The sequence below is a fragment of the Etheostoma spectabile genome, chromosome 8 (genome assembly GCF_008692095.1).
Source record: "Etheostoma spectabile isolate EspeVRDwgs_2016 chromosome 8, UIUC_Espe_1.0, whole genome shotgun sequence".
Taxonomy (NCBI): Eukaryota; Metazoa; Chordata; class Actinopteri; order Perciformes; family Percidae; genus Etheostoma; species Etheostoma spectabile.
In genome coordinates, this window is record NC_045740.1 from 29,781,801 (window position 1) to 29,794,943 (window position 13,143).

General features: G+C 45.1%; 1 protein-coding gene and 1 pseudogene across 1 annotated transcript in view; one reads left to right on the forward strand and one right to left on the reverse strand.

Annotated features, from left to right (window-relative positions):
- Positions 1–3,138: 3,138 nt before the first annotated feature.
- The window catches only part of oxsm (3-oxoacyl-ACP synthase, mitochondrial), a 15,163-nt gene continuing 5,158 nt past the window's right edge, over positions 3,139–13,143 (reverse strand). The window contains exons 3-4 of the mRNA XM_032522414.1: positions 8,850–8,851; positions 3,139–3,153 (exon numbers count right to left, since the gene is read on the reverse strand). The gene's annotated coding sequence lies outside the window, so the exon portion shown is untranslated. The remainder of the gene's footprint in view (positions 3,154–8,849; positions 8,852–13,143) is intronic.
- LOC116693986 (3-oxoacyl-[acyl-carrier-protein] synthase, mitochondrial-like) lies at positions 7,034–10,344 on the forward strand (annotated as a pseudogene).

Consider the following 13,143-nt stretch of genomic DNA (forward strand, 5'->3'; position numbering starts at 1 on the left):
CCACTCTAACATCTCTCTATTTGTGCATGCATAGGACTTGAGCATGTATTTCAGGCCTGTGTGGAGTGTGTTCTAACAGAGAGAAGAAAAATGTAATTTCCCCATATCAATAAAAGATAATTAGTATTACTACAGGAGTAGTAGGGGCTGCTCTTCCACAGTGAGACCATAACACAGTTAATAGGTGCATTTTGCAGGAGGGATGCACAGGATATGTCTCCCCCCAACCTTTAGAAGAGCTAGATTTATCCCCCTCAAAATATATAAATATCTCCGGCTCAAAACAAGAACAGTGGCTTGAGAAAGTTTACACCCCCATCCTAAAGTTGATTAAAAAGAGGAATGATAACCACGTTTTGGAAATTGATCCTAACGATTAAAAGTCTGCACTCAGCTTCAAACAACAATGTTAAAAACAACAGACAAAGCCAATTTCTTCGAGTTTTTTTCTCTTTTTGCTGGCTCTATAGACCCCCCTACAGGTTTCTCTATATAAGCCCCCCCTACAGTTCTTATAGAGCCCCCCCACAGGTTTCTCTATAGAGCCTCTACAGTTTCTCTATAGAGCCCTCTTACAGGGTTTCTCATAGAGCCCCCCCCTATGGTTCTCTATAGACCCCCCTACTGGTTTCTCTATAGAGCCCCCCCTAAAGGTTTCTCTATAGAGCGCCCCCTACAGGTTTCATAGAGCGCCCCCTACAGGTTTCTCTATAGAGCTCTCCCACAGGTTTCTCTATAGAGCGCCCCTACAGGGTTTCTCTATAGAGCGCCCTACAGTTTCTCTATAGAGCCCCCCTAGGTTTCTCTATAGAGGCCCCCCCTACAGGTTTTCTCTATAGAGCGCCCACCCTACAGGTTTCTCTATAGAGCCCTCCTACAGGTTTCTATATGAGCCCCCCCTACAGGTTTCTCTTAGAGCCCTACAGGTTTCTCTATAGAGCTCTCCCAGGTTTCTCTATAGAGCCCCCCCACCAGGGTTCTCCATAGAGCCCCCCCTACAGGTTTCTCCATAGAGCCCCCCCTACAGGTTTCTCCATAGTGCCCCCTACAGGTTTCCTATAGAGTGCCCCTACAGGTTTCATTGTAGAGCCCGCCTACAGGTTTCATTGTAGAGCCCGCCTACAGGTTAATTTAGAGCCCGCCTACAGGTTTCTCATAGAGCTCCCCCAGAGCTCCTATGTTTACTTGTGTCGGGCCCTCCTCTTCTTTTTGCTGGCTGAGCCATGGCAACAGTGTGAAATGGTACCTGTTCTTCTAGCTTGCCGGCTCCTGAATGGGGGGTGCAGGCCTATGTGAAGTCATTTGTTAACATCGCTGACAGGCACTAGGGGGGAGCAAGACGACAACATTCATCTCAAAAAAAGTCATAAACCATTCCATAACTCCGAAGTTGTTCATTTAAGGTAAATTGAGATGAAAACGTACAAAAAAAATTATGAAAGGGATCTTTTCCATAATGTGTCAGACACTTAGAATAATAATCTGAGTCTTCAGCTGCAAAACTGAATTTTAGCAGATAGAAATGACGATGCACGAGTTGTCAGTTCGGGGCTGCCGGTCACAGCGTTCTCGCTCAATACTGGACCAGTTTCAAAGATTGATGTTCACATTAGTCACCAATGCAAGGTAAAAAAAAAAAAAAACACTACCCTTTAACAGTACTGCAGATAAAGTCAGTGTTTAACAACGAAATGTGCAAGCAGCGAAAAATGCCTTCCTCTTTCTGCAACATTATCCTGACTTTAATGAAAAAGCAGGTCCTACCTGCTCATACAGTATTAACAAGTAGGGCTGGGTATCTTTAAAAAAATAAAACCGGTACTAATAACGATACCGTGACCTTTGATACTAGTTCCTAAATGATTTGATTGATACCAAAAGATATTTGTAAAATCTTTTACAAAAAAGAAATGACATTACACATTACAACACATTTATAATTTATTTTTCAGCTGCTACCACTTAGCCCATCTCTGTGTGACATAGAGCTTTTCCGTGTGTCTCTAAGAGTGGTAACGTTAGACAGCCAATCACAGGCCTGATTAGATCTTGGTAAAAGCATGCTGCATGCTGATTGGCTGACTGACACTGATGGGATTACTTCTTTAGGTATTGAAACTGGGTGTTGATGCACAACACTACAACAGCGTTTCTCACAGGTTGAGAATTGACCTGTGGTGCTGGGTGACAAAGGACGTGAAGGCTGGGTTAAGTTAAAAATAGGGGTCCACCAAAACCAGGACTCGGCTCAATATTGGGCTTTTGACAGGGTTGGGTTTTGCTGAACCTTAGAATGTTTTTCCCAGCGAACCGAGCCCTACGCTTGCCATCGGCACACTACACTGGTCGACGTAACGCCGCCGCTCTTGATTACAGGGTGGAGCGTTCAATGCCGCAGGCTGTGAGAAAGTGAAAATGAGCAGAAAAAGTGATGGTTGGCAGACTTTCAGTCAAAAGAAGTCGAGCTACATGTTCTCTTTTACATGCCGATATGTTCGTGGTGCCAAGACCCTAAAGTTTAGGTGTTGTTTAGGGCCTAAACACACACACAACATGCCCTGTTAAAACATTTGGTGTGAAACACAACAGAAATAAGTTGTGCATGAAGGAATCTCCAGACAGCAGCAAAGTCAGCTACAGCAAAGGAAGGACAGTCCCAGCTAAAGACTGGTGTTAACCAGGCAGTTTCTCCGGCTGTCGACGTCTCCACAGTCTCCTTACAGTGGGGCAAAGCGACCCAACAGCCAGTGCTTCCTCGTTAGTAACGTTAGCTTTCTAATTTCCCCCCCAGCATGCCTTTGCCATACACCGGCTAGAGAAAATTTGCCAAACAAAACTGTCATGATCTGGCGCTAGCATTGTGCTGTTCTACGTGTGAATTCACATTAGGTTGGTACATTTGACTATTTTAGAGGCTGCGGTTACTGTGGGTAACGGACTGAGGATGGGAGAGGGATTTGCTATTTGGCCCACCCAAAAATCTGGATTCGGTGCACTCTAGTAATAATCTAGTCATAAAATAACATTAACAAATAATTTAGAGAGAAACAGCTATTTAAATATAACCAAATAAGACTAAAAGATGATCATGTGAAAATATGATACATGATATTAATAATAACACAAACCAAACAAAACACACACAAACAACAACTGGGGAATCTGGGAGAGCCGGCCAGCTCTGACAGTAGTGGTTTCTCCATCGCTGTGCTCCCCAGCGGACGTCATCCGTGCTGGGACTGAGGGAGCTGGCGTTCTGGGTCGGGCCTTTGCAGCTGCTGCAGGGCAGACAGTCCACCCAGGAGAAGAAGTCCTGTTTGAACCATCTGAGCAACTCCAGCACCAGGAAGTCTTCTATTCCAAGTTCATTCTACAGAAAGGAAAGGAAGAGAAGTCCGTTGGTCGCTCTGGATCACTGTTAGAGGAACCATGCATTTGTTTCTTTGCTACAGTTTGATCCTAGTACACACTTGGGGAATTCCATTGTGGATCTTTCTTGAATGAGTGGGGGAACTTCACCTGGATCTGCCTCTTTGGCCTCCTTCAGCTTGAGTTCAGCAGCAGAGGACAGCTTCTGGTGAGGGATGTGGCTCCTGGCTTTCCGCTGCAGCTCAGGTTTTCATACAGAACACGTGCGGGAAGTTTGACTGGAGGGTCACAAAAAGCTCATACTGCTCCTGGTAGAAAGACAAGAACACAGCCGATTACACACAGACAATAATGAAAAGTAGAGAGAGGATGACAATGTGCATGAATGATGAGGTATGAGCAGAGATGTTCATCAAGAGTAAGGGACCCTAAGTATAAAGGGGTGGGTATAATGTTGGAACGGGTGGAATGTTGTTCCTCTTTTTAAAAAGCTATGACACTCTAATGTCAGTTTTCTTTGCTCCGTCGCTTCCCTTAGAAGAAAAACTGCAAATCCTTCCTCGACATCTTAAAATAAGATTATTAATAATGAGGATGGATAAACCATAAGTCCCAATGTGTTTACTATAGCCACCAATGAAGCACATTTGAAGTGGAATGACCTTTTTCCAAAAATCTAGCAAACATATAAAAACCGAATATTTCAACAGTGCCATTCTGAGCGCTTAATGAAAGGTTATTACTGCCACTGGAAGAGTAAACCAGGCTGACATCAGTACAACAGTACAGGAGCTGGAGCCTGAGAGCCCACCTGGTCCATTGCGTTCCTAACCGTCTACAGTTCGCGTAGACCTAAAATGATTAGTCATAGGGGTGGGGAGTTGGGTTGGAACCTGAGGGTTGCGGTTCAAGTCCTGCACAGACCAAAGCACGGAGTATGTTATGTTGTATGGAAACAAATCAGGGCTTCAACACAAATTAGAAAGATTAGGACCATTATAAGTGGTACATTTTTAATTTCATAAAATATGATCTTAGTAAAAAAAAAGGGGGAAATAACTTTGCTTAAATATCAAATCAACATCTAAACATATGTTCAATCCCAAATTCTGTCCTTTAAACGGGGGGGCGCATTGTGAGAGTAGCTGAGTCCGTAGGGAGCTGGGTTGGTCCCAGTATGACCCGTACAGTGAGTGTGGACTGGTAGCTTTAGAGCCAGTTCACCTCCTGGACACTGCAGGGAACTCTTGAGCAAGGACCAAACAACAGCTCGGGGAACTGTCTAGCAATGTAGTGTGTTCAAAAACAACACAGTGAAAATACGTATTTTCCCCCCCCAAGAGAAAAATAAAAGTATTAAATCTTTACCAAGGATGAGGTTGTAATGGAGGTGGTGAAACTGGCTGACTGGATGCAGCAGCGAGTACTTAGGCTGAGGTGGAGGCAGAGGCGGAGGCGGAGGATGAGGATGAGGATGAGGATGAGGCTGAGGCTGAGAGGAGGCTGCCTGAGCAGTGGTTGGACCGGCTGTCCTCCACAGAGCCTGATCCCTCTCGGGTCTATGGATTCCCTGACGAGCTTCAGCTGCTCCACTGATGCAGACTTGGAAAGACGAGATGGGTCCAGCCTGAAAAAAGGTGATGTGATATATTACTCTATTCACTTACTTACTTACTTAGGCCAATGACGGATAACTAAGCAGACTCTAGGCAATGAAGCAAGTGGTACACCACAAAAACTGGCTTTAAAGAGCCACTATTATACTCCTTTTCAGCATCCTGTCTGTACTCTTGGGGTCTCCTAGACAGGTTTACATGCGTCTTGTTTAAAGAATATATTATGTTTCTCATATGCATTGCTGCAGATTATTTGCCTAAAACACTCCGGCCATTTTCAAAACCACATACTATACTAGCAGTGCGTATGATTTGTCCTGAATGTAGCATGTTGTATGCAGTACGCAAACAAACACATCTGCAGTAGGCCAAAAATACCCTGATGTCCGACTGATACGAAAGAAAAATCTCCAGTATGCCTCGGACCAGTCTATCCACCTACAGTATCCCACAATGCAAAGCGCCGCAACAGTCACAAAACAGCGGATGCCGTGGTCACAACTGTAAACCTTTTACAATATTCATCTGCTATTTCATCACTCAATTCACTTCGGAGACCTTTTATGCGAGAGAAAAGCTGTGAGAGCTCAATTATGGGCAGTTTTATGAAAACTGATGGACAACTGCAAATTTGCGGACGGTGATAGAGTTCAGAAGCTCCATAGTCCGACTGACAGCCGGCGTGTGTCTACGGGGTTGCTGGCTCACCGGCGCCGCCTGTCCACCTCCAGACCCCTCTTCAGTTGGCTGGTGCTCTATTAGGAGACTCACGCACATACTGAAGATGACGTTTTAGGAGTTTAGAAACGGACTCAGTCTTTGGCCCGCCTACCTGTAAAGCGCATTATGCTTTATGGTCAGCATAAGGGATACAGCCAAAAAAACATCAACAAGGGCTCTTTAAGTTATTACAGTAGCCACCTGACAGTTGCTTATCCTTACCTCCTCAAATCCCATCTCAAAAAGGCATTCCACAGCACCTTTGATGGGCAGCAGTTGGTGGAGAATGAGGAGTTGCCTATGCGTGATAGATCTGTACTTTTCCTCATTGGGATACCTGTTGGGAGGTGACATCATAGTATGAGGAAGTAGATGTGTCCTCCAGGCTCTTCAGACTCAGTTCCTCTGGGGCCGAGCAGACAAATGTCCAAACCAATAGGTGTTTTTTCTTATAAAGAAAAAAAAAAAACATCTAATAATAAAATTGGTGTCATTAGATTAGATTTAGGGTTGTCGTTTATTGTACAGTGGCAGTAGTGCCATACTTTACCATTGTACAAAAAGTCGTATTTCATGCTTAACTCTACTCAAAGAAACATGACAAGTTAACTTTTGTCTCACTCACAGTGAATTCCAGAGACAAAGTTGGAGAGGTGATGTGAATAAAGAGACAAATTAAAACAGCTTCCTGGATAGTCAATACTATGATAAAAAACCCACCCTATGACTGATACTTAGCTAGCTAAGTTAAGTGAGGATTGTATGTATCGGGGCTTAGCATACAGCCATGCTAGCGGTAGCTACACTAGCCTGCTCATGATAGACATTAAGTTTGCTACTTTGTCGTTAAGTTCACGGGCTTACCTTAAATGTTTCTGCGTATGTAAGTAACAACTTCGCACGTCTAGAAAGACTTCATTTGGATTTTCACACAAATGTGTCACTGCTGGTGACACAGCCATACCGGTTTTTTTGAACAACCCAAAAGTACTCAGTTCTGCGTCTGAGTATGTCAGCTAGCTTAATGCTAATGGGTTGTCGGTACATAGCACGGATGGGATTCAGAGAAGGTACATAGCTCTACGGGTCCTGGGTTTAGCTGACCTTTCAACGCCTGAAAATGTGTTTGCAGCTTAAAAATTATATATAAATAATTATAATGTATTTTACCACGATTGTTTTCATAAGGCACGGTTATATGTTTTCTTGCTCAGTCGGTTGATTTCATTTTTTTTATTATTGTTACATGTTAAGCAAATTTGGCGTTCAAACATGCTACTAAGAATAGCAAGAGTGGGAAATCCTAAATCGGATTGCTAGAAGGATCGATGGTTAGGCCTGGGGAGTGGGGATTGGTTAAGGACAGGGTAAGAACACCCGGTTAAGCCAATCCGAGGCCGAATGAGGCGGGAACGAGGCACGCCTTTGACGTTGACACGTCTGCGGATCCCATCTAGCATCTGTCAGTTTCAAGGATGTACCAGTTTTCGTTTATAAAAGCAAAATGGACAGATAACTTCAAAGTAGTGCTCGGCGGGTGAGGTACAAACTTCCGTTGTATCTGGGGGACATTTCAACTTTGGTTTTATACTTATTCCTCTGATATTAAGAGGGGATTCACCAAAGCTACGAGTCAGTCAGCAGTGTCAAAGTTGACAGAGATAAACAGCATGTCTGCTCTATCACTTCACGTGGACTAACTCAGCTGAGACCACAAAACATAAGGACATTTCTTCAAAAGACGGTCTGGTGTTTGTCCAAACCAAGACTCCAGGACCACAGCTCTGGAAATCCCAAAAGGAGGGTTGTTATTACTGGCATAGGGCTGGGGTGCCTCTGGGGACGGGGACTGCACTACCCTGGGACAACCTGATTAAAGGACAGAGTGGGATTGTTGCTCTTCGCTCAGAGGAGTACAGCTCCGTCCTGTAAAGTGGCAGCACTGGTGCCCAGAGGAGACAACCCGGGGCAGTTTGGGAGGAGAGCTTTGCCTCCCTTGGGAGATCAACAGCATGTCCCTGCCACTGTAATGGCCCTCGGAGCTGCCCAGCTGGCTCTGGAGGACTCAGGTTGGTACCCCAAAACCCCAGAGGAACAGCTCAACACTGGGGTGGTGTTGGATGGGCATGGTGTCACTGGATAATCTCTCGCACCGCCACTGCTCCGGAAAAAGGCTACAAAAAAGTCAGTCCTTCTTTGTGCCTCGATCTTGTCAACATGGCTGCTGGGCACATCAGCATCAAACACAAGCTGAAGGTCCCAACCATGCGGTATCACAGCAGCACCACAGGCGCACCACGCCATAGGCGATGCAGCCAGGTTTATTGCCACGGGGATGCAGTTGCCATGGTTTTGCAGGGGGAACGGAGTCCTGCGTGGGGGCTCTGTCGATGGCGGGCTTTGCCAGGGCGCGCGCCCTCGCCACCAAATGGAACGACAACAAGCAGGCATCCAGACCCTTCCACCCGGAGAGAGAGGGCTTCGTGATGGGCGAGGAGCGCGGTGCTCCTGTTGGAGGAGCTGGACCACGCCGTGGAGAGAGGAGCCAGGATCTACGCTGAGATCCTGGGTTATGGACTCTCAGGGGATGCCAGCCACACACGCCCCCACGTGATGGAGATGGAGCGTTCAGGTGACTCGTTTAGGGTTTCAGTTCAGTTTAGGGACAATATTTCCTGCTTCCATTTACTTTTTTCAAATAATGTACTGTATAAATGCACAAAACTACTGTCCTATGAAGGCGAGTAGTTTTCCGACAAAACACACATCTCTGCCACACAAATTTTGGTTATTTGTTTGCACTTTCCTCCAGTACTTGCCTTTCTTTTGTCAGTAAGTTTTTGTTCATTTTAGCATGACACAAAATACAGGTACAAAGTGTATTTATTGGACATGGTAACATTTCAAAGGGGAGAGAGAAAGAAGAAACACTATACGGCTAGATAAACATGGTGGCTGTAGCTCAGTCCGTATGGAGTTTTGGTGAGAACGGGAGGGTTGCCGGTTCAAGAGCCCGTTCGGACCAAAGTCTGGTGGTGGACTGGTAGCGGGAGATGACCAGTTCACCTCCTGGGCATCCAAGGTGCTCTTCAGCAAGGCACCGGACCCCCACCAGCCGCTCATGGCATTGGTCCCCACTCTGACATCTTTCCATTAGTGCCTGTATGGGACCTGTTGTGTGTATTTCAGGCCTGTGGTTATAACACAGAGTGCAAGTAGTAATTCACCCATAGGGCATCATAAAGAGTAGAAAATCAAAAAAATAAAAATTATTAGTCCAACAAAGACAGCACCCCAATATTCTATATATCTGTTAACTCTACCCAAAGCTCTCTCTAGTTTGCACCCTCATCTATCTCACAAAGCGATGTAGCTAGTTTTTTGGGTATTAAGAAAAGAAGCGAAGTCTCCAGTCTTCTAAGTCTCCATCACGAGTTAAGCGTTTACTCTGGTCTACGTGGGTCTTACACTGCCAAAACGCAAGCTTGGCTGTGACAATAAAACCTGGTTCTGTGGTCTAAAACCTGCTTTAGTATCCCCCAACACCCCACACATGTGGTGATTACTGTAGAGGTACAGTATGGCTGGGACCATGTGCTCTGTCACGATTTGATTATTGCACGATACATGGGTGCCCTTCATTTGTACTGCCATTTCATTCATTGCGATTCAATAGGAGTTTCACTGATGTCAGCAATTTCAGTTCAGCAATAAATATCACACACATAGAATATACCAGAAAAATTATAGGACAGAATACAAGAACAAAATTCCAAAGTAAAATAAAAAACACCAAAGAAAGAATGTATAAATTGGGAATAATAGTATTGAGCATTGTGATCCTTTAACAAAAAAACACCATTGAATAGAGACAATATATCAGGAGACATTTCTAATAACTGATTTAAGAAGAATGACATCAACATGTCAGTCAGTCTGACCTTTATTTTGTTTGTAAAGAAGAACATAACATGGATCTTCACAGATATGAGAGTCGCCGTCAGCATGAGCCTATAAAGCAAAAATTATTTAGGTCAAATTATTGGTTAAAAAAAACCCAATAGATTAAAAATATCATTGTGGGAGAAACAATCAATTGAAAAAGATGTCGGACACAAAACTCACTATAAATGCCATTGTTGTGTTCCCCCACCCTACGTTGTTACTGGACAGTACAGTGGGTTCTTGCCTGCAGGGGGGACACGTAGAGTCCCACGTGAGTTAACTGGACCCCGTCTTTACAGATGCATGTCCGCGGCCCAGGGATGCAGGCGTCTCCCCGGCAGATGTGACGTACGTCAAACGCTCACGCCACGTCAGCCTCTGGGTGATGCGGCGGAAAACGCGCCATCAAGAGGCTCTTCCAGCAAAGTCTTGACACCCTGGCTGTCTCCTCCACCAAGGGAGCCACGGGGCATTTGCTGGGGGCCGCCGGGGCCCTCGAGGCGGCTTCACCGCTCTGCTGCTACCACGGGGTCCTGCCCCAGACGCTCAACCTGGACCGCACCGAGCCAGAGTTCAGCCTGAATTACGTTCCCTGCACAGCGCAGCCGTGGCACGCTCGGGGCCCACGGGTCGCCCTCACAAACTCGTTTGGATTTGGCGGCACAACGCCTCGCTGTGTCTCACCAGCGTCTGATGACACACTGGGACTCGTTCTTGACTTTATATAACAGATCAGATCTTATCCAGTTTGTATTCTCAATCTGGTAGGACAGATTCCACTGACTGAATGTTAAGGGACAATTTCAAGAAAGGCTTTAGAACTGCAAATATGGCGCAGGTAGCTCACTGGTAGGGCAAGCGCCATATATAGAGGTTACTCCTCTATGCAGTGGGTTGATTCCGACCTGCAGCCTTTGCTGCATGCCCCCCCCCCCCTCTCTCCCCTTTCATGTCTTCATCTGTCCTGTCAAAAATAAAGGCCGAAAATGCCCAAAAAAATCATTTAAAAAAAGAAATATGAAAAGAACTAAATCCTGCTTTATAGGCATTTAACATAAGGGGGTGACTTATGCCCCCGTATTTTAACATGGGGGGGGGGGGTGTATACTTATGCCCTCGTATTTAAGGAAAAGATTTATTTATTTACAATACATTATTCATTCACAAAGAACATTGGTGTCGTAAAGGTTGGATTTTCCTAAATCTTTTTTTTATTAAAGGCATTAGGCAAGGCAAGGCAGCTTTATCTGTAGAGCACATTTCAGCAACAGGGCGATTCAAAGTGCTTTACACAAAATCAGTTAAACAGATAAAACACAGGTACAACAGTTAAAAATCATAAGCATTAAAAACTAATAAACACATGAATAGACAGTAAAAACAAAATAGAAACATAAAACAAGAATAAAAGTTACAGTGCAGCATAAGAATTTAAGAAAGTATTAAAGAGTATAATTTATTTTTATTATTTATTTATTATTTATAATTCAGGCAAGCACATTGATGAACCTGCCCAACAGTACACGTAAATGAGCCAGATTGTAGCCCAAGGGCTAATTTCCATCTGCAGTCCAATAGGCAGGTTGGAGTTACAGTAAAAAGACATAGGATAGTAGCATTTAGTATTAGTAATTTAAAGAAGGCAGCATCAAAAAGAAAGGTCTTCAGCCTTGATTTAAAGAACTGAGAGTAGCAGCGGATCTGCAGGTTTCTAAGAGTTCCAGATATGAGAGCATAGAAACTGAAAGCTGCTTCACCCTGTTTAGTTCTGACTCTGGGGACAGAAAGTAGACCTGTCCCAGATGACCTGAGAGGTCTGGGGGGGTCATAGTGTAGTAGCAGATCGGAAATATAATTTGGTCCTAAACCGTTAAGGGATTTATAAACTAGCAAGAGTACTTTGAAATCAATTCTTTGAGACACAGGAAGCCAGTGTAAAGACTTCAGAACTGGAGTGATGTGATCCAGTCTCTTGTCTTAGTGAGGACGGAGTGATGTGATCCGTCTCTTGGTCTTGAGGACTGGAGTGATGGATCCAGTCTCTTGGTCTTAGTGAGGACTGGAGTGAGTGATCCAGTCTCTTGGTCTTAGGTGACGACTGGAGGAGTGATGTGATCCAGTCTCTGGTCTTAGTGGACTGGGTGATGTGATCCAGTCTCTTGGTCTTAGTGAGGGGGACTGGAGTGTGGATCCAGTCTCTTGGTCTTAGTGAGGACTGGAGTGATGTGATCCAGTCTCTTGGTCTTAGTGAGGACTGGAGTGATGTGATCCAGTCTCTTGGTCTTAGTGAGACTGGAGTGATGTGATCCAGTCTCTTGGTCTTAGTGACGACTGGAGTGAGTGATCAGTCTCTTGGTCTAGTGAGACTGGAGTGATGTGATCCAGTCTCTTGGTCTTAGTGAGGACTGGAGTGATGTGCTCAGTCTCTTGGTCTTAGTGAGGACTGGAGGGAGTGATCCAGTTCTTGGTCTTGTGACGAATGGAGTGATGTGATCCAGTCTCTTGGTCTTAGTGAGAACTGGAGTGATGTGATCCAGTCTCTGGTCCTTAGTGAGGACTGGAGTGATGTGATCCAGTCTCTTGGTCTTAGTGAGACGGAGTGAGTGATCCAGTCTCTTGGTCTGTAGGAATGGAGTGATGTGATCCAGTCTCTTGGTCTTAGTGAGGACGGAGGATGTTGATCCAGTCTCTTGGTCTTAGTGAGGACTGGAGTGATGTGATCCAGTCTCTTGGTCTTATGACGACTGGAGTGATGTGATCCCAGTCTTGGTCTTAGTGAGGACTGGAGTGATGTGATCCAGTCTCTTGGTCTTAGTGACGACTGGAGTGATGTGATCCAGTCTCTTGTCTTAGTGAGGACTGGAGTGATGTGATCCAGTCTCTGGTCTTAGTGAGGACGGAGTGATGTGATCCAGTCTCTTGGTTTAGTGAGGACTGGAGTGATGTGATCCAGTCTCTTGGTCTTAGTGAGGAGGAGTGATGTGATCCAGTCTTGGTCTTAGGAGGACTGGAGTGATGTGACCAGTCTCTTGGTCTTAGTGAGGATGGAGTGATGTGATCCAGTCTCTTGGTCTTAGTGAGGACTGGAGTGATGTGATCCAGTCTTGGTTTAGTGAGGACTGGAGTGATGTGATCCAGTCTCTTGTCTTAGTCTGATTGAGTCAGTTAGTGAGACTGAGTGATGTGATCCAGTCTCTTGGTCTTAGTGAGGACTGGAGTGATGTGATCCAGTCTCTTGGTCTTAGTGAGGACTCGAGCAGCAGCGTTCTGAATCAGCTGCAGCTGTCTGATTGATTTTTTAGGGAGACCTGTAAGACCCCGTTACAGTAGTCAAGTCTACTGAAGATGAAAGCAGGACCAGTTTTTTCCAAGTCCTGTTGCACATGAGTCCTTTAACCCTTGATATGTTCTTTAGGTGATAGTAGGCTGACTTTGTAATTGTCTTAATGTGGCTGTAAAGTTCAGGTCTAGTCATGACTACACAAGATTTCTG